Source organism: Microcebus murinus, chromosome 21 (genome assembly GCF_040939455.1).
Source record: "Microcebus murinus isolate Inina chromosome 21, M.murinus_Inina_mat1.0, whole genome shotgun sequence".
Lineage (NCBI taxonomy): Eukaryota > Metazoa > Chordata > Mammalia > Primates > Cheirogaleidae > Microcebus > Microcebus murinus.
Window position 1 is genome coordinate 12,185,949 of NC_134124.1, and position 12,114 is coordinate 12,198,062.

The window sequence follows — 12,114 nt, forward strand, 5'->3', positions numbered from 1 at the left end:
CTAGTAGATACCATGCACTGAATAGATATTTTCTAAATAGTTGGATGAATGAAAAATAGAACACATTTCACTGACCTGATGGAAATAAAAAAAAACATATTACAGCTATAGGTCAGGGACCTTGGAGGAAGGGAGAAAAATTATAGTAATGTGATGAATTTTAGGCTTACAGATACTTGTGCTAAACCAAGAAAACCACAGGAATAGACAATGATGCATCAGTAATGAATCCTGGGCAAAAAAAACTTCGAGAGGCGGCCTCATTCATGTGCTGTTTTGGCTGCCATGAAAGGAAGACGTCTTTCTAAGACACGTAGACAACGCTTGCTGGCCAGAAATCAACATCAGTATGATGTGGATAAATAAGATAAATTTACTCATATCCGTTTTGAACCACAGCATGGTCACCCTACGCCAATCTCTTCCTCTCCTAGTTTAGATCTTTAGACCTTACACTTATAACATCCAAACACAGAGGTCTTTTTTTTTTTCTCCTTCACAATAGAGATCAACTTATTTTGCAAATAAACAAGTCCTGCATTCTTGATTGTAACCACACATGACAGCCATAAGAAAAACAAGTGAAAAAAATGTGGTTAGTTCAGCACAAATACATCATCACCATAAGAAAGAGTAGTGGATACATTATCTGGCCAACGTCTATAGCTGGTTATCATTGTCAATGCCCAAAGATGTATACTTATCAAAATTCTGGAGACTAAATAATTCAAGACCCCCAAATAAATGTATTAGCATCCAAATTAGGAACACTGTTGCTTACAGTTTTTGGCTTGCTATGGGATTATTGTGACAGTCTCTTTATATTCTATAGTAAATAAAATCAAAGACAACCCTATAATACTTACTGTGGGAGCAGCCATAACAGATAGGCAAACTCTTAAGTCTTATGATTCATTAATAGGAAAACCCCTAAGTCTCATTTAGGCTAATTGTGCAAGCGTTGTGACAGAGAATATGCCCTCACAGATCATTTTTAAATATCCCCTAAACTTTTAAATGTTTATTACAACTTATTTTGAATTAAACCATTAAAGCAGAGAAAGGAGAAAATTCTTAGTAACTATTGTACATTTATCTTTATACCTACAGTATGTTTGCCAAATTAATTACTTCTTTAGAACACAGTATTATAATAATAATCTGAATTGTATTCTTTCATTCAAACAATGTTGCCTTCCAAATAATATTTGCTCTGAGTTGTCATTTAAATGTGTTAGTATTCTGAAAAGAACTATGTTTACAGGGTTTTGTTTCCCAAATAATATTTCACTATCAGAGAACATTTTGAGTAGCTGCATATACCTATTCAAATTCTAATGAAACATAGACTAGAAACATTTAAACTTTCAGTAGAATATTATTTGGAGGAAAAAAAAAACCTCAATCTTGTTTGGCTGATTGTATACTCTTGCTACATTTGCAAATAAATTATTCTTGGCTGCATGAAACTTCACACAACAAATTCTGCTTGGAAGATTAAATGACTTTGAAATAGATAATAATGGAAAAGTCACTATTGCTTCATAAGAGCTACTTTTAAGTTAATGGGTTATCAGGAGAAACTAAGAGCTTGATAGAAATACCAAAGGTAAACAAAACTGGAAGCAAAACTATTTGGCTTGAAATAAATGCAACAAGCAGCATTCTGTAAATATCCAAACTGAAATGCTTTCCCTGTCCACAGTTCCTTTAAGTTTCTGGATTCTGGTGACAATTTGATTAGATGTTTGGCATCTGGGAGATTCATTCAGCTACTGGATTCTAATGTCTAGCAAATGGGAAAGTTGCCACACTCAACAACTCCTCCATGCCAGGATACATACTGAAATAAGTTATATATTTATCCAATTAACTCGCCTTTGTCTCATTTCTCATATTTTCCCACAGTTCTCTCCTGTCCCCCCATTAGCATGTAAGCTCCTTGAGGAAAGGGAATTTGTTTTATCTATTGCTGGGTTCTCAGCTTCTCAAACAGTGTCAATTACACAGCAGTGCTCAGTAAACGTTTGTTGAATGAAGAATGATTGAAATGAATGTCGGGAGCAGTGGATTAAATAACCAGACTACTACAAAAGAAAGACAGCAGATAAGGAGGAAGGAGCAATTCCTGGAAAGCAAATTTATAATAAGCGTTTCAGCTATTTGCCCAAAATTGAAATTATATGGGATATGCAGACAACACTTAGATTTCACCAAATTATATAGTATGCTACCTCTATCGATTGCTACGTGGTAAAAGCTCTACCTGTTCTCTGATTCTCTGCATATCCTGACTACCCCACGGCAGCCCACTAAAACTCAAAGGCCTATTAAAAAGCATTTCTGAAAATTCCCGAAAGGAAATATTCATCCAGGATCTGCCACTTGTAAATAAATATAGATAATTAAATATAAAACTGTTGGACTAGACAAAGTAGTCTGAAAAAATTTTCATTGACTGACTCTCTCTTTCTAGAGAAAACTGAACTGGGTCTTTTACACACAATGGTGACTTACAAAAACTCACAGAAGGAGAGAGGATGATAGTGGTTACCAGAGGCTATGGGTAGGAGGGGATGACTGGAAAAAGGGGGAGACGTTGATCAAAGAGTACAAAATTTCAGTTAGACAGGAGCAAAGAGCTTTAGCGATCTATTGCAATGAATGTTGACTATAATAATAATGTATTATATATTTCAAAATTACTAAAAGATTATATTTTAAATATTTTCACTGTAAAAAATGTATGTGGGTAATGGATGTGTTAATTAGCTTGATTTAATCATCCTGCAATGTAAATATATATCAAAACATTGCATTGTACCTCACAAATATGTAATACATGGTTATTATTATTTGTCAAATAAAATTTTAAAAATTTAATTTTTTAAACGGCAACTTACATATGGATTCAACTGTCCATTCATTCATGTGTGGGTATTTAAAGAGTAATCCCTGGAAAAGAAGTTTAACCTAATTTTGGCCTAAGTACCTACCACAACAAGTACCCATCGTACTTGGGCTCAGTGGGCAACAGCAAGAATGTATCTGAATAACCAAAGCCAAAGTGAACTGGATAAAAACATTCCATGGAGCTACTCTGATCTGACAGGGAGACAGATCATGGGTTATAAATAATAAACCTCCCTCAACCACTAATTGGTAGATTGGACTTGTTTCAATGTTTGGGCCTTAATAAGATGGTAAGACAAGATGGTTTTTCAAAATCTTTCTAATGTTCTGGAATCTGTGGAAATCCACTGGGCACAATGGTTTAATTAGGCATCTCAAGTCTCCAAAATAAATAAGACATAAAATATAAGACTGACAATGTGGACAGTGAGTTAAGTGCTGTCTGATAAATATTAGTGGTATAGGAAAGGCTCCCTAGACATCCTGGGAAAAAGAGGTCTCCTGTTCTCCTAAATAGCAATTTTATATGTCTAAAATAGATACCTGTATGATTTAGTTTGCCTCTCTACCTCAATCTACCTGTGCAGACTTCACCTAAATTAATTTAAGTGGATATGTCGAGGGAAGGAGGGTGGGCAAAGGATTTTTATGAACACTGTGGCAGACATATGTTTCACAAGTATTAGACTAGGTTTTTGTGACATGCTCCATCCAAAAATTCCCTCAGAGCTTTTGTTTCCAACCAGTAACCTGAGCATAAATAACCTGAACAGCCCCAATATGACACTAATAACTCTATATTCGTGTCTGCAACTCTGATTTGCATGCACATTTATGCCTTCCAAATAGGGCTGATTATTTTCCACAGAAGATTCTGACACTTGGAAAAATGTGAATGGAGGGAGAAAATAACAGAAATTTGGAGTATTGCTTAGTTGGCAAGCATGCAATTTGTCAAATCCCCTCCCCCAAATAAGCTAAATGACAATGTGGAAGGATACTGGGCACTTCAATTATCACCAAGCATTGTTGAGAGGACGAAACAGCTCCTGGTAGTAGAATACCCCCTTGAAATCACGTCAAGTAATGTAACAGGATGTATAATATGTCATTATAATTTATTTTCTCAACTTCATTTCCATATAGCCCTTAGACTGTCAACATACTTTGACCACACTTGTTGAAATTGTCTACATTCTCACAAACCAAAGCATATTTCTGTGCTCCATATAGCAGCACACCATGCTTTATGCCACCAATCTTGTCTCCTATTTTTGCAAACATGTTAATGACACAGGATGAGCTATACCCATACATGCTCCCTGTTTATGAAATTCACTACAATCTCAAGGAAATGCTCAGAAAAGTGGCACTCATGCCATTCTTTACTCTCTTGAAATATTTTTCTGATTTATCAGGTTGGAGTAGACAGAAGGCATAAAATGGTAAGCAGGTCTAATTAGGATATTTTGTCCAGAAGCCCTATAGGATCAGGATCCTAGCATTCTTCCCCTCACCTCGTAAACTCAAGCCACACAGGACAATATTAGTTCCTTCCTACCTCAAGGCCTTTTCCTAGATGTTTCTTCTGCCTGGACTTTTCTTCCCTTGAAAGTTGTCAGATGACTCTTTTTGCTCATTGTTTAGATCTCTGATGAAATGTCATCTCCTCAGAAAAGCCTTCCTTGGCCATTCTATATAAAGTTGCACATCCTTTCAACCACAAATATTACTGCTCTAGTTTAATTTTCCTCAAAGCACTAATTGTCTGAATTTTTTCATAAACATCATTTTTTAGAGCAGTTTTAGGTTCACAGCAAAATTGAGCAGAAAGTACACAGATTTCCCATACACTCTCTTTCCCAACACTTACACAGTAATCTCTGGATCTATTTCTATGGATTTTTCTCTTGACTATGCATCATAGTTTTCTGAGTTTTTTTTATGTGTCTAGTAATTCTAATAAATAGAGTGGATGATATCCTATAGAGATAATATATTCTGTTATGTTCTTTTGCAGAATGTTGATTTTTATCATAGTAGGCTGATCATCTTGAACTTGTGGTGTGTGGAATTTATTCTTTTATGAAGGTGTCTATTTTGTTATGTTCTTAGGAAAATCTCTTAGTTCTGGATCATAGTATTTATTTTGGAGTTTCAAAGGCAAGCTCTGGAATTTCAAATATAAAGGATTTCTAACTTGTTGGGACCCAGTTCTCTGTCCCCTGTGGTGAGGTAGAAGCTAAAACATCTCCTAACATTTTTAAGCTTGTACCTGTTGACTTCCACTCAGCTTCTTATAGTGTCTTCCACACATGTACAGTACAGATATTAGTTAAGGATTAGAGAAAGGTTCATATGCAGATTTTGGGGGCTCTATGGGGGCCCCACTCTATGATATTCTCTTTTCCAGAATTTTCCTCATCATTTTCAAGCTTTTCTGACAGTTCTAAACCTTGTTCAAAAACAATGGAGGCCAGAAGGTAATAAAATGATCTTTAAAAAGTGAAAGTGTGAATATTTAATAAATATACACCTAGAATTCTGTTTCTAGCAAAAAAATCAAAGATAAGACAAACACGTTTTCTGATACACAAAAACTGACAGAATAAATTTCCAGCAGGCCTGCATTATGAAAAATAGTACCTGAAGTTCTTCCAGGTTAGGCAAAATAAAATTAGATAGAAACTCAGATCTATACAAAGGAAAGAAGAGTACTAGAAATATTAATAATACATATATATATATACACAATACTATAGTTTATTCTTTCAATTTCTTTAAACAATTGATTGTTTAAAGTACAAATGTAACATTATATAGTAGTATTTGTAACATTCCTAGTTGTAAAATATATAATAGCAATTACACAAAGGAGTGGGGTAAAAGGAATTATATTGTTTCAAGGTTCTTACATTTATATGAAGTATTATAATGTATTTCTTAGTAAACTGTGATAGGTTAAGGATGCAACCACTTTAGAAAAACAATAAATTAAGGTTAGAGCTAAAAAACTAAAAGACAAATAAAAATTAAATAATTTAAAAGTATTCCACTATTGAATAAACAAATTTAAATAAAATATTAGGGCTAATTAAAAAATTATGTGCTAAAATTATTTTTTAATTCCATTAGTCCAAAAGAAGATAACAGAGGAATAATTACAACAGAAAATAAACAACACATAGCAAAATGGTAGGCATAACACAGCAATATCAATAATTTCTTTAAATGTAAATGGACTAAACACTAATTATAAAGCATAAATTCAGACTGTATAAAAAGCAAGACATAACTTTACACAGTATACACAAGCCATACTTTCAATATCAATACACACACAGGTTAAAAGCAAAAACGATAAAAAAAAAAAAATAGGCACATGAAATCTGAAATAGAGCTACTAAAGTAATATGAAAGTCAAGAAAAAGGGATATTTTTCAGAAATAAAGAGTGGAAATTTTATACATTTTTTGAGGCCAGCATAACCCTGATACCAAATGAAAACACAAACATAAGAATATAATGTTACACACAAAAACTATCATGAACATATATGCAAAACTTCTTTAAAAATATTATCAAATCATATCTAGCAATAGTAAAAGAATAATATATTTTTATCTACTTGGTTTAATTAGTTTAATATTTAAAAAAATCAATGTAAATTATCATATAAACAGCATCAAGTAGAGAAATTATATAATCATAAGAAATAGCTGAAATACAATACCTTATCCAAGATCTATCAAGATCTAATATAAAACTGTAATTATCAAAATAGTGGTATTGGAAAAATTATAATCAAATAAATAAATGGAATAAAATAGAGAATCCAGAAATAGGCCTATATATAAACTACAAATGATTTTTATCAAAGGAGTCAATATACTTTAATAGGGAAAGAAAAAATTTTTCAACAAATGATGTGAAATAACTAAATTTAAGCATAGGAAAAAGAAAAGCCCAATCTCTAACTCACACCAGACACAAAAATTAATTTGAGATGGATTATAGACCTACATATAAAAGCTAAATATAAAAAACTTCTAGAAAAAAAATTTAAGAAAAATATCAGGAGAAAAGATCATAAAATACCATTTTGATCTTCGGGTAGGAAAAGCTTTCTAAGAAAGATTTCTCAGAGAGAAGACCCAAAGATTTCTTAGAAGGACCACAGACTGGCAGAATATATGTATTTGGATCCAGAATGTATAATAAACTGCTATAAATCATTAATAAAAAGGCAAACAGTCCAATTCAAAACTTAGAAAACACTTCATGAAAGAAGATATACAAGTGGCCAGTATACACATGAGAAGACACTCAAGATCATTACCTTTAAGTAAGTGGAAATGAAAATCACAATGATGTACCATTTTACACTCAAAAATGACTTGAAGAGACTAACAGCACCAGATGCGGATAAAAGTATAGAAGAACTGGAACTTTCATAGTTTGCAAGAGAGAATGTAAAATTGCACATCCACTTACCAACTTCTCCCACATGGGCACTGATTCAATATAAACAAAAGCCTAAGACCACAAATATAGTTCCCTGATAGTATTCAAAACTACTTAATTCATAATATCCAAAACTGAAGACAACACAAATGTTTACCAACAGGAGACTGGATCCCATAGTGTGGTGTATTCATACAATGGAACACTTTTCTAGCAATAAAAAGGAATGCTATATAAGTACACACAACAATTTAAATGAATCTTCAAAACGTATATTGAACAAAAGAAAGCAAAACCAAAAGGTTTCATAGTGTATGATTACATTTATATAAAATGTAAGAACAGGCAAATTAATCTTTGGTAATAGAAATCAGAACAGTAGTTTCTGATGGCCAGGAGGTACCATTTAAGAGGGAATTTGGGGGGAGTAATAGGAATGCTTTACATCTAGATTTTGGTAGTTATTACACAAGTATATGTATTTATCAAAACTTGATAAATTATACACTCAAAGTATGTACATTATACTACACATAAATTTCATTTCAATGACAATATTTAAAAATTTATCTTTTGAAAACACTGCAATTGAAAATACCATATCTACCAAAGTTAAACAGGCTCCTTTCATAAAGGACTTCTCAGAACCTTTAAGCAGACAAATAAGCATTGTTAAGTGTGTGTGAAAGAATCCAGTCTTTATTATTGCACCAAATTATTTGTCAGTGGAATTTTTTTTTTCTTACAGAGCATCTTAAAACACTAATGTTGTGCAGAAAATGCTTTTGGAAGTGCTGCTGAAATGGCATCTTCCATCAGAGGAGATAGTTGCCTGGGCAACACTGTGGGGAAGAAAAATGCAAAGTGACCACCCTGTCTGATAGGATCTAGTTTGGAAACCAATTCAACTTCGGTGGTGAGAAATCCTGGCCATCAAATTTTTGCAACTCATATATTTTTCATTCCTGAAACACATGGTAGTAAATAATGTAGAACTGTTTCCTCTTTTACCAAGAACTCTTGTCCTATATGTTCAGATAGCAACAGAGAACTATTGCATTTTATGTTTCCATTCATGGAAATTCATCCAATTGAGCTGTTCTCTAGAAGTAGAATTATTTATATTTAGATCGTAAGTGACTTTGCATCCTTCAAGCCCCAACTCAAATGCCACCTTCATGAATCCTTCATAAAGCCTTTCCAGATCTTCAACAAGCTGAAGCTATCTTTTTTCCTCCTGAATCTCTCTCTTTCCTGGCCCTTATTATTTTCTTTTATTGGCATTATTTGTATCATTTACATATCCTACTAGAGGACAGAAACTGTATTTTAGTAATCTTTCTATTACATAAATATCTCATAGAATAAATTCTTAATACTTGTCGAAATAATGAATGAACACTTAGTGTGATCATTTTAACAGAGCATCTTAAATCTCTGGAATCAAAACGTTGCATTTTAGGAAATTACTTGCTCTACATCATTTTATAATACCGGTTCTCCTGGGAGTAGCTCAAATAAAACTGAATGCCTGCTTTGCTTTTCTCACTGAACTCAGATCAGCAATCCACTTTATTTGGAGTAATAAGCTCTCTACTATTTCTAAAGATCAGTAACATAGCTTGATAATTTATGATCCTCCAAAAAAGCTTGTTTTACATAAATTAGCAATAATAGTCAATATATTAATAGGTATTTACATAGTATTCACTTTGTAAATGACACTCAATTAGGTAACGTGAATGACCAAATACACTTACTAAATGGTTCAATTTGTCATATCATCAATCCTAAACAAAGATAACCTAAATGTTGCGCATATATATATATATATATCCCAAATATAAACTCTTATTTTTTATTTTTCCAGTGGTAACATAGCCACATGGTTATATTGGGCTAGTGAAATTACACATATAGTAAAAAGAGTACCAAAGGGACAAAAATTTGGTTTTCAGTTAAAGTCATGATATTAAAGATATAAGGGACTACCTTGTCCATTTAATAGATGTGGAAAGTAAGGCAATAAGAAGTGAGGTGATGTGAGCAATGTCATGAGTTAAAGAGAGAGGCACCTGTTCCAGGGATGTTTGAACTAGTTTACATTTGATTTCTTTACAAAGGATTTAAACTCATCACTAATTAACCACTTAAATGTCTATGCACTTAAAAACTAAAATTGTTTTAGTTATGATTGCACCATTTTGCCCATATGCGGCTTCAAATAATCTGGATGCTGGTTTAGAGATAATCTAAAATTACAAATTTAAAAGTGGCCAAAAAAAAAAAAACCTATTAAAGAAAAAAGACATTTAAAGAGGCTTACCATTAACATATAGGTAAAATAAAATAATAGAAAAAGTTAATAAAAACCAGAAGAGAACGATCAAGAAATAAAGGATGAGGATGGGAGAAACATTACAAGAACCCATCACTTGGCAGTAATTACTCCTAAGATCGGTATTTGGGTGCCTGAAGAATGGGATGAAAATAAGACTTTTCACTTTGTTCTTTTTCTACTTTGAACCCTACGCCCTAGTATTATCTAATAATAATCAATTGGCATTATGAATATTTTAAAAATGAATGAATATATAAACTGTCCCTGAAAAGCTACGATAATTAACTGCTCCTTAGTCTAGAAAGTAGCAAGAAAAAACATGGAAACACTACAGATAACACAACTAACAGGTATGTAGGTATTTGAAAATGATATTCCTTTGCATATTAATGCTTCTTTTTCCCTGTCCTGTTAATTGGAGCCACTTTACAAAGTGTGGTTTCAACTCCATTGGTTTCATAATGTTTTTGAAGACTTTTCTCCCTAAATTCTGACAGACCTTGCAGTCTGTGCCATACACAACCAGCTCTTACCTACACCCAAACACTGTATCGTATCATTCCTCTTCTTTCCTCTGCTCTAACCATATTTGGCCTTTTTTCTGCTTGTCAAAAAAGTTAGGCTCATTTCCATCTCAAGAATAGGTCCTTACTTCTCCCTCTATCTGAAATGTGTTCTTCCAAATCTTCACATGGCCAACTGCTTGTGACTCAGGGCATACCATCTCTTTGGCATGGCTATCTGGACCATGCACTCTAAAAGTGACACTTCCCTATTCTCCATCACCCAATTTCCATCAGTATCAATTATCTTGTTTTATTTTCATCTTAGCACTTACTATCTGAAATTATCTAACTTTTGTGAGTACTTATATATTTCATAGTTTTTTGTTCTATTTTAAGCACGAATAGGCAATACATTATCTTATTCACCACCGTAGCACTAGCTCCTAAAACTTTGCCTAGTACATGATAGACACTTGATACTTACCAAATGAATATCCTCTGCCCTTTCCTACCATGTTTCCCCAAAAATAAGACCTACCCATAAAATAAGCCCTAGCAGGATTTGTAAACATTTGAGCAATATAAGCCCTATCCCGAAAATAAGACCTAGTGATGGGCGTGGCTATGCAGCGTATCTGCACAACCCATGCATTTTGTCATAAAGTGGTAAAGAGCATCCCTTCTCATCTGCCCCATGAGAGCTCTATTGCTCCACACGAGAGATTGGGGCCAATGGGTCTAAAGGAAATAGAGTTGCAAGAAATTCAGGATGGAATTTGGAGTTTGGAGAGTTATGATGTTCCAGAAGGAGACAACTTAACTATATTTGAATAAATGTAGATTGTTGTGCCATACTTAAAAAAAAAATAACATCTCCTGAAAATAAGCCCTAGGGTGTCTTCTTGAGGAAAAATAAATATAAGACCCTATCTTATTTTCGGGGAAACACGGTACTTACTGATTATTTCATTCTTTACATCCCCAACTGAATTATAACTTCCCTATGGCTGAGAACCATGCTTCATATTCCATCTGCTTCCCCTATGTCTCAAAGCAAAGACCCAAGCAGATCTGCCCTCAATAACTACTTATTGATTGATTGATCACAGACTGTGGCTGTTATACAAGATGGTAGCTAGCAGAGAAATGCAAACAGGCGATTTTAGAGGGGCTTGTGAGTGATGTCATTTAACTGCTCCCACATGTTTAGAATGCATGATGAGATAACTCCTCACCCCACACAGAGGCAATAAACGCCTTTGCTCTGCAGTATCCATGAAAGCCCAAATGTCAATACCAGTTAATGCCTGAGGTTGCACTGTTTCCCAGAGAGTTTTTACTAAAGGGATAAAGTAATGCATTAAAATGTAAATGTTGCTATTCTTGCTGTTTTGCATTTAGGGAACATCTTCCTTCCAAAGAGCTCAAATACGTGGTAACAACTCTATTTAACATAAAATACAGTATACATCTCACACAGTCCAAATGAATTGAAATTAAAACTCGTGGGAGTTGTTCTAAAAATCTCTCTTGGCAACACAGCATACAACACTTTTTTAAAAAAAATGAGAATACAGTTATTTGGAATGAAAAGTTAGGTTGCTCACTTTGTCTCTTAAATTTAAGTTCTTAGTAGTTCCAGGGAGAGAGGCTGAAGTGGTATAGGAACAATGCTGTCATTTCCACTTCAGGGGGGTCACACTTACTCTACAGAGAATGGCAGAAATTTATGTCACACCAAAGTAGAAGACAGTTCCTTAACATTTCTCTAGTAAATAACACTAGTAATTATGTACGAAGAAGTTATCTAGTTTATTCGGATATGCAACAAACATTTATTGAGCGCCTACTAGGTAAATGCATGGCTTTAACCATGAAATCTCAAAGCAG